A 15319-nucleotide genomic window follows, 5' to 3' on the forward strand; every position below is an offset into this window, starting at 1 on the left:
TCAGACGTAACGGACGGCACATTAACATAATTTATTCACTCTCTAGTTTATTTAGTTAAGGAGCCGCTCATTGTGGGAGGAGCGTGTCTCGTACCACGGAAGTGATGTCATGTCACCTGCTACCGCGTGACATCACGATGTAACAGGAAGTTATCGCTTCCTGCACTGAAATCCGAGGTGAGAAATTCTCATTGCGATTGTGGTTGTTGTGGTGGTGGTTGTGGTGGTTGTTGTTGTTGTTTACCAAGGTAGAGCCTCGCTCTCTCTCCCGTAGGGATGTCAGTTGAGTAGCAGCGAGCATGGGAATCGATGTCCAGGTTGGAACTTTACAACGCGGGGCCTAGCCACGCGGGGCCTTGCCTCCTGCCCTCGCCTGATTGCGTTTACTTTAATTATCTCGCTTAAGTTTAATTTGTCTTCACCCGACTCGCCACTTTGTAACTTTGTTTTATTGTAAATATTCACGCAGTTTTTATTATTTTCACCAGGCCAAGCCCGCTTGAGCTGCTATACCGCTCTTGTTATCAGAAGCGACCTGCCCACAACAACACAAGGTGAGGCTTTGTCAACGTGTGTGAATGTTTTGACTTAAAACTTTGGTGACTGCAGGAATTAATATTATTGGTTCTTTTGGTAAAGTCACGTAGATAGAAAATACAATTAAAATGAAAGTAAAATAAAAAATTGAAAATAAGCAAAAAACCCACGACGTTTCGATCGCAACACAAGTGGTCTTTATCTTATTGAATTTAATCTGTTGTTTTTATTTTCTATCTACGTGACTTTACCGAAAGAACCAACAATACGTGCGTCAATGTCTATCGGTCAAAGATGCTAAGCGCGTGCCGCTGTTGACTCTGAATGTGTGGAGGGGAACACCTTCACCACGGGGAGAGACAGAGACATGGATAGCCTCGGCTATGTTGATTGATCCTCGATTCACAAAACAGATAATACTTTGCAGCGGTTATCCGGAGCGAAACATTTCATTTTATTTTAGGCCACTGAATAGCAGTGGCAAGCTAGGGTGTACAACTCCTCTAGAGCAGTTTTGAGTGAAGATCTCATTGGTAGCGATTCAAGTTGCAGTTTATTGGCAGTAGCATTCCAGACCCTGGGGGCATCAATAGCAAAGGCCCTTCCTCCGGTTTTTGTACGGCAATAGGGAATGTGAAGCCGGTAGATGAGCAAAGACCCGAGGTCAAAATTTGTTCAAATGTGTTCTTTTAAACAGAGAGGAGATCCAGCAGCAGGTAGTCTGCGGATAGTTTTGGGTTCTCCAGCTCATGGTGCGAACCCCTCGCCCACAACAGGGGGGGAAGGGAGGGGAATGAGGAGGGAGGAGCCGGAAGTGAGGGGGGGCGGGGTCTGAAGTGAGGGGCGAGGGGGGGGGGCGGAGGTGAGGGAGGTGACGGGGGGGAGAGGAGGGCCGGAAGCGAGGGGGGAGGGGCATAAGTGAGGGGAGGGGCCGGGGGGAGGGTCCAAAGTGAGGACGAAGGAGGGGCCGGATGTGGAGGGGGGGGCCGGATGTGGGGGAGGGGCGGATGTGGAGGGGGTGAAGTGAGGTGGAGGGGCTAGAAGTGAGGGGGAGGGGCTGGAAGGTGACGTCCTAGCCAGGTGCTGCCCCTGTCTCTCATCTCTCTGCGTCATCTCCCAGCTGCTCGGGACGTCTCCTGCGCTCCCGGGCGCTCCAACAGTGGTCTGACTCCACCACCCTTCCCTCTCTCTCTGCGCTGTCTCCCACGCAGCCGCTGCCGTCTTTGTCTCCCCTTTGCTGCTGTGGCCCCGGCCCCGAGATCTGTGTTTGTGTGCGTGCGAGCGGACGCCTAAACAGCTAGAGAAGAGATGGAGCGCTGTAGATGTAGATGCCACTGGTTCTTCATATTCTACAGATCTGGATGCCACTGGCTCTACACGTTCTGTAGATGTAGACGCCACTGGTTCTTCGTGTTCTGCAGATGTAGATGCCACTGGTTCTTCACGTTGTACAGATGTAGATGCCACTAGTTCTTCACGTTCTACAGATGTAGATGCCACTGGTTCTTCATGTTCTGCAGATCTAGATGCCACTGGTTCTTCATGTTCTGCAGATGTAGATGCCACTGGTTCTTCATGTTCTGCACATGTAGATGTCACTAATTCTTCACGTTCTGCAGATGTAGATGCCACTGGTTCTTCACGTTCAGTAGACGTAGATGCCACTCGTTCTTCACGTTCTGTAGATGTAGATGCCACTGGTTGTTCACATTCTGTAGATGTAAATGCCACTGTTTCGTCATGTTCTGCAGATGTAGATGCAACTGGTTCGTCATGTTCTGCAGATGTAGATGCCACTGGTTCTTCACGTTCTGCAGATGTAGATTCCACTGGCTCTTCACGTTCTGTAGATGTAGATGCAACTGGTTCTTCACGTGCTGCAGATGTAGATGCAACTGGTTTTTCACGTTCTGCAGATCTAGATGCCACTGGTTCTTCATGTTCTGCAGATCTAGATGCCACTGGTTCTACAGGTTCTGCATATCTAGATGCCACTGGTTCTTCGTGTTCTGCAGATGTAGATGCCACTAGTTTCACGTTCTGCAGATGTAGATGCCACTGGTTCTTCATGTTCTACAGATGTAGATGCCACTGGTTCTTCATTTTCTGCAGATCTAAATGCTACTGGTTCTTCATGTTCTGCAGATCTAGATGCCACTGGTTCTTCATGTTCTGTAGATGTAGTTGCCACTGGTTCTTCACGTTCTGCAGATGTAGATGTCACTAGTTCTTCACGTTCTGCAGATGTAGATGCCACTGGTTCTTCACGTTCAGTAGACGTAGATGCCACTCGTTCTTCACGTTCTGTAGATGTAGATGCCACTAGTTGTTCACATTCTGTAGATGTAAATGCCACTGTTTCTTCATGTTCTGCAGATGTATATGCAACTGGTTCGTCATGTTCTGCAGATGTAGATTCCACTGGCTCTTCACGTCCTGTAGATGTAGATGCAACTGGTTCTTCACATGCTGCAGATGTAGATGCCACTGATTCTTCATGTTCTGCAGATCTAGATGCTACTGGTTCTTCATGTTCTGCAGATCTAGGTGCCACTGGTTCTACACGTTCTGCAGATGTAGATGCCACTAGTTCTTTACGTTCTGCAGATGTAGATGCCACTGGTTCTTCACGTTCTACAGATGTAGATGCCACTGGTTCTTCATTTTCTGCAAATCTAAATGCTACTGGTTCTTCATGTTCTGCAGTTCTAGAAGCCACTGGCTCTTCATGTTCTGTAGATGTAGATGCCACTGGTTCTTCACGTTCTGCAGATGTAGATGCCACTAGTTCTTCACGTTCTGCAGATGTAGATGCCACTGGTTCTTCACGTTCAGTAGATGTAGATGCCACTGGTTCTTCACGTTCTGCAGATGTAGATGCAACTGGTTCTTCACGTTCTGCAGATGTAGATTCCACTGGCTCTTCATGTTCTGTAGATGTAGATGCAACTGGTTCTTCACGTGCTGCAGATGTAGATGCCATTGATTCTTCATGTTCTGCAGATCTAGATGCTACTGGTTCTTCATGTTCTGCAGATCTAGATGCCACTGGTTCTACACGTTCTGCAGATGTAGATGCCACTAGTTCTTCACGTTCTGCAGATGTAGATGCCACTGGTTCTTCACGTTCTACAGATGTAGATGCAACTGGCTCTTCATGTTCTGTAGATGTAGATGCCACTGGTTCTTCACGTTCTGCAGATGTAGATGCAACTGGTTATTCACGTTCTGCAGATGTAGATGCCACTGGTTCTTCACGTTCAGTAGATGTAGATGCCACTGGTTCTTCACGTTCTGCAGATGTAGATGCAACTGGTTCTTCACGTTCTGCAGATGTAGATTCCACTGGCTCTTCATGTTCTGTAGATGTAGATGCAACTGGTTCTTCACGTGCTGCAGATGTAGATGCCATTGATTCTTCATGTTCTGCAGATCTAGATGCTACTGGTTCTTCATGTTCTGCAGATCTAGATGCCACTGGTTCTTCACGTTCTGCAGATGTAGATGCCGCTGATTACTCATGTTCTGCAGATCTAAATGCTGCTGGTTCTTCATGTTCTGCAGATCTAGATGTCACTGGTTCTTCACGTTCTGCAGATGTAGATGCAACTGGTTCTTCACGTTCTGCAGATGCAGATGCCACTGGTTCTTCACATTTTGTAGACGTAGATGCCACTGGTTCTTCACATTCAGTAGATGTAGATGCCACTGGTTCTTCGCGTTCTGTAGATGTAAATGTCACTGGTTCTTCACATTCTGCAGATGTAGATGCAACTGGTTCTTCACGTTCTGCAGATGTAGATGCCACTGGCTCTTCACGTTCTCTAGATATAGATGCAACTGGTTCTTTACGTTCTGCAGATGGAGATGCCACTGATTCTTCACGTTCTGTAGATGTAGATGCCACTGGTTCTTTACGTTCTGCAGATGTAGATGCCACTGGTTCTTCGCATTCTGCAGATGTAGATGCAACTGGTTCTTCACGTTCTGTAGATGTAGATGCCACTGGTTCTTCACATTCTGCAGATGTAGATGCCACTGGTTTTTCAAGTTCGCAGATGTAGATGCCACTGATTGATAATTGTTTTTTTACCCTTTTATCTGGCAACAAAACTGACACCTTTTTTACAAGGAGTCATGTTTACATTGACCACAATACCTGCCGTCGGAACGCAAACAAAAAACAACTCTGATAATGTATGCACTGTCCTTGAAATTGATTGGTCCACACCTGAGACAGCTTTCTTTAGAGCCTCGTCTCACATGGTGTTGGACCAGAAGACGCCAAAAGGCACACAACTCAAAGACAATGCACCATCAGAGTATTTGAGCTCGGGGTAAGCATTTACACCATTGGAAACCTCATTTGCCAGTAACAAAATATGATAATTGGTTTTTTACCCTTTATTCTGGCAACAAAACTGACACCTTTTTTACAAGGAGTCATGTTTACATTGACCACAATGCCTTGCGGTCGGAACGCAAACAAAAAACAACAACTCTGATAATGTATTGGTCCAACACCATGTGAGACGAGGCTATAAAGAAACCTGTCTCAGGTGTGGACCAATCAATTTCAAGGACAGTGCATAGATTATCAGAGTTGTTTTTTGTTTGCGTTCCGACCGCAGGCATTGTGGTCAATGTAAACATGACTGCTTGTAAAAAAGGTGTCAGTTTTGTTGTCAGATAAAAGGGTAAAAACACAATTATCATATTTTGTTACTGGCAAATGAGGTTTCCATTGATGCCACTGATTCTTCACGTTCTGTAGATGTAGATGCCACTGGTTCTCCACGTTCTGCAGATGTAGATGCCACTGGTTTTTCACGTTCTGCAGATGTAGATGCCACTGGTTCTTCACGTTCTTCAGATGTAGATGCCACTGGTTCTTCACGTTCTGCAGATGTATATGCAACTGGTTCTTTACGTTTTGCAGATGTAGATGCCACTAGTTCATCATGTTCTGCAGATGTAGATGCCACTGGTTCTTTGTGTTCTGCAGATGTAGATGTAACTGGTTCTTCACGTTCTGCAGATGTAGATGCCACTGGTTCTTCACGTTCAGTAGACGTAGATACCACTGGTTCTTTGCGTTCTGCAGATGTAGATGCCACTGGTTCTTCACGTTCTGCATATGTAGATGTCACTGGTTCTTCGCATTCTGCAGGCGATGATGCCACTGGTTCTTCACATTCTGCAGATGTAGATGCCATTGGTTCTTCACGTTCTACAGATGTAGATGCCACTGGTTCTTCACGTTCTGCAGATGTAGATGCCACTGGTTCTTCATGTTCTGTAGATGTAGATGCAACTGGTTCTTCACGTTCTGCAGGTGTAGATGCCACTGGTTCTTCACGTTCTGTAGATGTAGATGCAACTGGTTCTTCACGTTCTGCAGATGTAGATGCAACTGGTTCTTCACGTTCTGCAGATGTAGACGCCACTGGTTCATCATGTTCTGCAGATGTAGATGCCACTGGTTCTTCGTGTTCTGCAGATTTAGATGCCACTGGTTCTTCATGTTCTGCAGATGTAGATGCAACTGGTTCTTCACGTTCTGCAGATGCAGATGCAACTGGTTCTTCACGTTCTGCAGATGTAGATGCCACTGGTTCTACATGTTCTGTAGATGTAGATGCCACTGGTTCTTCACGTTCTGTAGATGTAGATGCAACAGGTTCTTTACGTTCTGTAGATGTAGATGCAACAGGTTCTTCACGTTCTGCAGATGTAGATGCCATTCTGCAGATGTAGATCCCACTGGTTCTTCGTGTTCTGTAGATGTAGATGCAACTGGTTATTCACGTTCTGCAGATGTCACTGATTCTTCGCGTTCTGCAGACGCAGATGCCACTGGTTCTTTGCGTTCTGTAGATGTAGATGCCAATGGTTATTCACTTTTTGTAGATGTAGATGCCACTGGTTCTTCACGTTCTGTAGATGTAGATGCCACTGGTTCTTCACATTCTGCAGATGTAGATGCCACTGGTTTTTCAAGTTCGCAGATGTAGATGCCACTGATTGATAATTGTTTTTTTACCCTTTTATCTGGCAACAAAACTGACACCTTTTTTACAAGGAGTCATGTTTACATTGACCACAATACCTGCCGTCGGAACGCAAACAAAAAACAACTCTGATAATGTATGCACTGTCCTTGAAATTGATTGGTCCACACCTGAGACAGCTTTCTTTAGAGCCTCGTCTCACATGGTGTTGGACCAGAAGACGCCAAAAGGCACACAACTCAAAGACAATGCACCATCAGAGTATTTGAGCTCGGGGTAAGCATTTACACCATTGGAAACCTCATTTGCCAGTAACAAAATATGATAATTGGTTTTTTACCCTTTATTCTGGCAACAAAACTGACACCTTTTTTACAAGGAGTCATGTTTACATTGACCACAATGCCTTGCGGTCGGAACGCAAACAAAAAACAACAACTCTGATAATGTATTGGTCCAACACCATGTGAGACGAGGCTATAAAGAAACCTGTCTCAGGTGTGGACCAATCAATTTCAAGGACAGTGCATAGATTATCAGAGTTGTTTTTTGTTTGCGTTCCGACCGCAGGCATTGTGGTCAATGTAAACATGACTGCTTGTAAAAAAGGTGTCAGTTTTGTTGTCAGATAAAAGGGTAAAAACACAATTATCATATTTTGTTACTGGCAAATGAGGTTTCCATTGATGCCACTGATTCTTCACGTTCTGTAGATGTAGATGCCACTGGTTCTCCACGTTCTGCAGATGTAGATGCCACTGGTTTTTCACGTTCTGCAGATGTAGATGCCACTGGTTCTTCACGTTCTTCAGATGTAGATGCCACTGGTTCTTCACGTTCTGCAGATGTATATGCAACTGGTTCTTTACGTTTTGCAGATGTAGATGCCACTAGTTCATCATGTTCTGCAGATGTAGATGCCACTGGTTCTTCGTGTTCTGCAGATGTAGATGTAACTGGTTCTTCACGTTCTGCAGATGTAGATGCCACTGGTTCTTCACGTTCAGTAGACGTAGATACCACTGGTTCTTTGCGTTCTGCAGATGTAGATGCCACTGGTTCTTCACGTTCTGCATATGTAGATGTCACTGGTTCTTCGCATTCTGCAGGCGATGATGCCACTGGTTCTTCACATTCTGCAGATGTAGATGCCATTGGTTCTTCACGTTCTACAGATGTAGATGCCACTGGTTCTTCACGTTCTGCAGATGTAGATGCCACTGGTTCTTCATGTTCTGTAGATGTAGATGCAACTGGTTCTTCACGTTCTGCAGGTGTAGATGCCACTGGTTCTTCACGTTCTGTAGATGTAGATGCAACTGGTTCTTCACGTTCTGCAGATGTAGATGCAACTGGTTCTTCACGTTCTGCAGATGTAGACGCCACTGGTTCATCATGTTCTGCAGATGTAGATGCCACTGGTTCTTCGTGTTCTGCAGATTTAGATGCCACTGGTTCTTCATGTTCTGCAGATGTAGATGCAACTGGTTCTTCACGTTCTGCAGATGCAGATGCAACTGGTTCTTCACGTTCTGCAGATGTAGATGCCACTGGTTCTACATGTTCTGTAGATGTAGATGCCACTGGTTCTTCACGTTCTGTAGATGTAGATGCAACAGGTTCTTTACGTTCTGTAGATGTAGATGCAACAGGTTCTTCACGTTCTGCAGATGTAGATGCCATTCTGCAGATGTAGATCCCACTGGTTCTTCGTGTTCTGTAGATGTAGATGCAACTGGTTATTCACGTTCTGCAGATGTCACTGATTCTTCGCGTTCTGCAGACGCAGATGCCACTGGTTCTTTGCGTTCTGTAGATGCCAATGGTTATTCACTTTTTGTAGATGTAGATGCCACTGGTTCTTCACATTCTGCAGATGTAGATGCCATTGGTTCTTCACGTTCTACAGATGTAGATGCCACGGGTTCTTCACGTTCTGCAGATGTAGATGCCACTGGTTCTTCACGTTCTGGAGATGTAGATGCCATTGGTGCTTCACGTTCTGCAGATGTTGATGCCACTGGTTCTTCACGTTCTGTTGATGTAGATGCCACTGGTTCTTCCCGTTCTGCAGATGTTGATGCCACTGGTTCTTCGCATTCTGCAGATGTAGATGCCACTGGTTCTACATGTTCTGTAGATGTAGATGCCACTGGTTCTTCACGTTCTATAGATGTAGATGCAACAGGTTCTTTACGTTCTGTAGATGTAGATGCAACAGGTTCTTCACGTTCTGCAGATGTAGATGCCATTCTGCAGATGTAGATCCCACTGGTTCTTCGTGTTCTGTAGATGTAGATGCAACTGGTTATTCACGTTCTGCAGATGTAGATGTCACTGGTTCTTCGCGTTCTGCAGACGCAGATGCTACTGGTTCTTTGCGTTCTGTAGATGTAGATGCCAATGGTTATTCACTTTTTGTAGATGTAGATGCCACTGGTTCTTCACATTCTGCAGATGTAGATGCCATTGGTTCTTCACGTTCTACAGATGTAGATGCCACTGGTTCTTCACGTTCTGCAGATGTAGATGCCACTGGTTCTTCACGTTCTGGAGATGTAGATGCCATTGGTGCTTCACGTTCTGCAGATGTTGATGCCTCTGGTTCTTCACGTTCTGTTGATGTAGATGCCACTGGTTCTTCCCGTTCTGCAGATGTAGATGCCACTGTTCATCACGTTCTGCAGATGTAGATGCCACTGGTTCTTCACGTTCTGCAGATGTAGATGCCATTGGTTCTTCACGTTCAGTAGACGTAGATGCCACTGGTTTTTCACGTTCTGCAGATGTACATGCCACTGGTTCTTTACGTTCTGTAGATGTAGATTCAACTGGTTCTTCACGTTCTGCAGATGTAGATGCCACTGGATCTTCACGTTCTGCAGATGTAGATGCCACTGGTTCTTCCCGATCTGCAGATGTAGATGCCACTGGTTCTTCACGTTCTGTAGATGTCGATGCAACTGGTTATTCACGTTCTGCAGATGTAGATGCAACTGGTTCTTCACGTTCTGCAGATGTAGATGCCACTGGTTCTTCATCTTCTGCAGATGTAGATGCCACTGCTTCTTCGTTTTCTGCAGGTGTATATGCCACTGGTTCTTTTCGTTCTGCAGATGTAGATGCCACTGGTTCTTCACGTTCTGTAGATGTAGATGCAACTGGTTCTTCACGTTCTGCAGATGTAGATGCAACTGGTTCTTCACGTTCTGCAGATGTAGATGCCACTGGTTCATCATGTTCTGCAGATGTAGATGCCACTGCTTCTTCGTGTTCTGCAGATTTAGATGCCATTGGTTCTTCATGTTCTGCAGATGTAGATGCAACTGGTTCTTCACGTTCTGCAGATGTAGATGAAACTGGTTCTTCACGTTCTGCAGATGTAGATGCCACTGGTTCTACATGTTCTGTAGATGTAGATGCAACTGTTTTTTCACGTTCTGTAGATATAGATGCCACTGGTTCTTCACGTTCTGTAGATGTAGATGCAACAGGTTCTTTACATTCTGTAGATGTAGATGCAACAGGTTCTTCACGTTCTGCAGATGAAGATGCCATTCTGCAGATGTAGATCCCACTGGTTCTTCGTGTTCTGTAGATGTAGATGCAACTGGTTATTCACGTTCTGCAGATGTAGATGCCACTGGTTCTTCACGTTCTGTAGATGTAGATGCCACTGGTTCTTCGCGTTCTGCAGATGTAGATGCCACTGGTTCATCGCGTTCTGCAGATTATTATGCCACTGGTTCTTCACGTTCTGCAGATGTACATGCCACTGGTTCTTCACATTCTGTAGATGTAGATGCCACTGGTTCTTCGCGTTCTGCAGATGTAGATGCCACTGGTTCTTCGCATTCTGCAGATTATGATGCCACTGGTTCTTCACGTTCTGTAGATGTAGATGCAACTGGTTCTTCACGTTCTGCAGATGTAGATGCCACTGGTTCTTCGCATTCTGCAGATGTAGATGCCACTGGTTCTTCACATTCTGTAGATGTAGATGCCACTGGTTCTTCACATTCTGTAGATGTAGATGCAACTGATTCTTCACGTTCTGTAGATGCCACTGGTTCTTCACGTTCTGTAGATGCCACTGGTTCTTCACGTTCTGTAGATGTAGATGCCACTGGTTCTTCATGTTCTGTAGATGTAAATGCAATTGGTTATTCACGTTCTGCAGATGTAGATGCCGTTGGTTCTTCGTGTTCTGTAGATGTAGATGCCACTGCTTCTTCACGTTCTGTAGATGTAGATGCCACTGGTTCTTCACGTTCTGTAGATGTAGATGGCACTGGTTCTTCACGTTCTGCAGATGTAGATGCCACTGGTTCTTCACGTTCTGCAGATGTAGATGCCACTGGTTCTTCGCGTTCTGCAGATGTAGATACCACTGGTTCTTCGCGTTCTGCAGTTGTAGATGCCACTGGTTCTTCGCGTTCTGCAGATTATGATGCCACTGGTTCTTCACGTTCTGTAGATGTAGATGCAACTGGTTCTTCACGTTCTGCAGATGTAGATGCCACTGGTTCTTCGCATTCTGCAGATGTAGATGCCACTGGTTCATCGCGTTCTGCAGATTATTATGCCACTGGTTCTTCACGTTCTGCAGATGTACATGCCACTGGTTCTTCACATTCTGTAGATGTAGATGCCACTGGTTCTTCGCGTTCTGCAGATGTAGATGCCACTGGTTCTTCGCATTCTGCAGATTATGATGCCACTGGTTCTTCACGTTCTGTAGATGTAGATGCAACTGGTTCTTCACGTTCTGCAGATGTAGATGCCACTGGTTCTTCGCATTCTGCAGATGTAGATGCCACTGGTTCTTCACATTCTGTAGATGTAGACGCCACTGGTTCTTCACATTCTGTAGATGTAGATGCAACTGATTCTTCACGTTCTGTAGATGCCACTGGTTCTTCACGTTCTGTAGATGCCACTGGTTCTTCACGTTCTGTAGATGTAGATGCCACTGGTTCTTCATGTTCTGTAGATGTAAATGCAATTGGTTATTCACGTTCTGCAGATGTAGATGCCGTTGGTTCTTCGTGTTCTGTAGATGTAGATGCCACTGCTTCTTCACGTTCTGTAGATGTAGATGCCACTGGTTCTTCACGTTCTGTAGATGTAGATGGCACTGGTTCTTCACGTTCTGCAGATGTAGATGCCACTGGTTCTTCACGTTCTGCAGATGTAGATGCCACTGGTTCTTCGCGTTCTGCAGATGTAGATACCACTGGTTCTTCGCGTTCTGCAGTTGTAGATGCCACTGGTTCTTCGCGTTCTGCAGATTATGATGCCACTGGTTCTTCACGTTCTGTAGATGTAGATGCAACTGGTTCTTCACGTTCTGCAGATGTAGATGCCACTGGTTCTTCGCATTCTGCAGATGTAGATGCCACTGGTTCTTCACATTCTGTAGATGCCACTGGTTCTTCACATTCTGTAGATGTAGATGCAACTGGTTCTTCATGTTTTGTAGATGTAGATGCCACTGGTTCTTCACGTTCTGTAGATGTAGATGCCACTGGTTCTTCACGTTCTGTCGATGTAGATGCCACTGGTTCTTCACGTTCTGTAGATGTAGATGCCACTGGTTCTTCATGTTCTGTAGATGTAGATGCCACTGGTTCTTCACATTCTGTAGATGTAGATGCAACTGGTTCTTCATGTTCTGCAGATGTAGATGCCACTGATTCTTCACGTTCTGTAGATGTAAATGCAACTGGTTCTTCACGTTCTGCAGATGTAGATGCAACTGGTTCTTCACGTTCTGCAGATGTAGATTCCACTGGTTCATCATGTTCTGCAGATGTAGATGCCACTGGTTCTTCATGTTTTGCAGATTTAAATGCCACTGGTTCTTCATGTTCTGCAGATGTAGATGTAACTGGTTCTTCACGTTCTGTAGATGTAGATGCAACAGGTTCTTCACGTTCTGCAGATGTAGATGCCATTGGTTCTTCGTGTTCTGTAGATTTAGATGCCACTGGTTCTTCACGTTCTGTAGATGTAGATGCAACTGCTTCATCACGTTCTGCAGATGTAGATGCCACTGGTTCATCATGTTCTGGTTCTTCATGTTCTGCAGATGTTGATCCCACTGGTTCTTCGTGTTCTGTAGATGTAGATGCAACTGGTTATTGACGTTCTGCAGATGTAGATGCCACTGGTTCTTCACGTTCTGTAGATGTAGATGCCACTGGTTCTTCGCGTTCTGCAGATGTAGATGCCACTGGTTCATCGCGTTCTGCAGATTGTTATGCCACTGGTTCTTCCCGTTCTGCAGATGTAGATGCCACTGGTTCTTCACGTTCTGCAGATGTAGATGCCACTGGTTCTTCGCATTCTCTAGATTTCACTGGTTCTTGACGTTCTGTAGATGTAGATGCCACTGGTTCTTCGCATTCTGCAGATGTAGATGCCACTGGTTCTTCACATTCTGTAGATGTAGATGCCACTGGTTCTTCGCGTTCTGCAGATGTAGATGCCACTGGTTCTTCGCGTTCTGCAGATGTAGATGCCACTGGTTCTTCGCATTCTGCAGATTATGATGCCACTGGTTCTTCACGTTCTGTAGATGTAGATGCAACTGGTTCTTCACGTTCTGCAGATGTTGATGCCACTGGTTCTTCGCATTCTGCAGATGTAGATGCCACTGGTTCTTCACATTCTGTAGATGTAGATGCCACTGGTTCTTCACATTCTGTAGATGTAGATGCAACTGGTTCTTCACGTTCTGCAGATGTAGATTCCACTGGTTCATCATGTTCTGCAGATGTAGATGCCACTGGTTCTTCATTTTTTGCAGATTTAAATGCCACTGGTTCTTCATGTTCTGCAGATGTAGATGCAACTGGTTCTTCACGTTCTTTAGATGTAGATGCAACAGGTTCTTCACGTTCTGCAGATGTAGATGCCACTGGTTCTTCGCGTTCTGCAGATGTAGATGCCACTGGTTCTTCGCATTCTGCAGATTATGATGCCACTGGTTCTTCACGTTCTGTAGATGTAGATGCAACTGGTTCTTCACGTTCTGCAGATGTTGATGCCACTGGTTCTTCGCATTCTGCAGATGTAGATGCCACTGGTTCTTCACATTCTGTAGATGTAGATGCCACTGGTTCTTCACATTCTGTAGATGTAGATGCAACTGGTTCTTCACGTTCTGCAGATGTAGATTCCACTGGTTCATCATGTTCTGCAGATGTAGATGCCACTGGTTCTTCATGTTTTGCAGATTTAAATGCCACTGGTTCTTCATGTTCTGCAGATGTAGATGCAACTGGTTCTTCACGTTCTGTAGATGTAGATGCAACAGGTTCTTCACGTTCTGCGGATGTAGATGCCATTGGTTCTTCGTGTTCTGTAGATTTAGATGCCACTGGTTCTTCACGTTCTGTAGATGTAGATGCAACTGCTTCATCACGTTCTGCAGATGTAGATGCCACTGGTTCATCATGTTCTGGTTCTTCATGTTCTGCAGATGTTGATCCCACTGGTTCTTCGTGTTCTGTAGATGTAGATGCAACTGGTTATTGACGTTCTGCAGATGTAGATGCCACTGGTTCTTCACGTTCTGTAGATGTAGATGCCACTGGTTCTTCGCGTTCTGCAGATGTAGATGCCACTGGTTCTTCGCATTCTGCAGATTATGATGCCACTGGTTCTTCACGTTCTGTAGATGTAGATGCAACTGGTTCTTCACGTTCTGCAGATGTTGATGCCACTGGTTCTTCGCATTCTGCAGATGTAGATGCCACTGGTTCTTCACATTCTGTAGATGTAGATGCCACTGGTTCTTCACATTCTGTAGATGTAGATGCAACTGGTTCTTCACGTTCTGCAGATGTAGATTCCACTGGTTCATCATGTTCTGCAGATGTAGATGCCACTGGTTCTTCATTTTTTGCAGATTTAAATGCCACTGGTTCTTCATGTTCTGCAGATGTAGATGCAACTGGTTCTTCACGTTCTTTAGATGTAGATGCAACAGGTTCTTCACGTTCTGCAGATGTAGATGCCACTGGTTCTTCGCGTTCTGCAGATGTAGATGCCACTGGTTCTTCGCATTCTGCAGATTATGATGCCACTGGTTCTTCACGTTCTGTAGATGTAGATGCAACTGGTTCTTCACGTTCTGCAGATGTTGATGCCACTGGTTCTTCGCATTCTGCAGATGTAGATGCCACTGGTTCTTCACATTCTGTAGATGTAGATGCCACTGGTTCTTCACATTCTGTAGATGTAGATGCAACTGGTTCTTCACGTTCTGCAGATGTAGATTCCACTGGTTCATCATGTTCTGCAGATGTAGATGCCACTGGTTCTTCATGTTTTGCAGATTTAAATGCCACTGGTTCTTCATGTTCTGCAGATGTAGATGCAACTGGTTCTTCACGTTCTGTAGATGTAGATGCAACAGGTTCTTCACGTTCTGCGGATGTAGATGCCATTGGTTCTTCGTGTTCTGTAGATTTAGATGCCACTGGTTCTTCACGTTCTGTAGATGTAGATGCAACTGCTTCATCACGTTCTGCAGATGTAGATGCCACTGGTTCATCATGTTCTGGTTCTTCATGTTCTGCAGATGTTGATCCCACTGGTTCTTCGTGTTCTGTAGATGTAGATGCAACTGGTTATTGACGTTCTGCAGATGTAGATGCCACTGGTTCTTCACGTTCTGTAGATGTAGATGCCACTGGTTCTTCGCGTTCTGCAGATGTAGATGCCACTGGTTCTTCACGTTCTGCAGATGTAGATGCCACTGG

At 45.3% G+C, this 15319-nt stretch overlaps 1 protein-coding gene across 1 annotated transcript in view; it reads left to right on the top strand.

The window, feature by feature from the left end:
* Nucleotides 1–447: 447 nt before the first annotated feature.
* LOC142915539 (gap junction gamma-1 protein-like) overlaps nt 448–15319 on the top strand; it is a 45658-nt gene continuing 30786 nt past the window's right edge. The window contains exon 1 of the mRNA XM_076061305.1: nt 448–554. The gene's annotated coding sequence lies outside the window, so the exon portion shown is untranslated. The remainder of the gene's footprint in view (nt 555–15319) is intronic.

This window comes from Petromyzon marinus, unplaced genomic scaffold (genome assembly GCF_048934315.1).
Source record: "Petromyzon marinus isolate PM22_M1 ecotype Great Lakes invasive population unplaced genomic scaffold, UKy_Petmar_22M1.pri1.0 PM_G_Scaffold_32, whole genome shotgun sequence".
Lineage (NCBI taxonomy): Eukaryota > Metazoa > Chordata > Hyperoartia > Petromyzontiformes > Petromyzontidae > Petromyzon > Petromyzon marinus.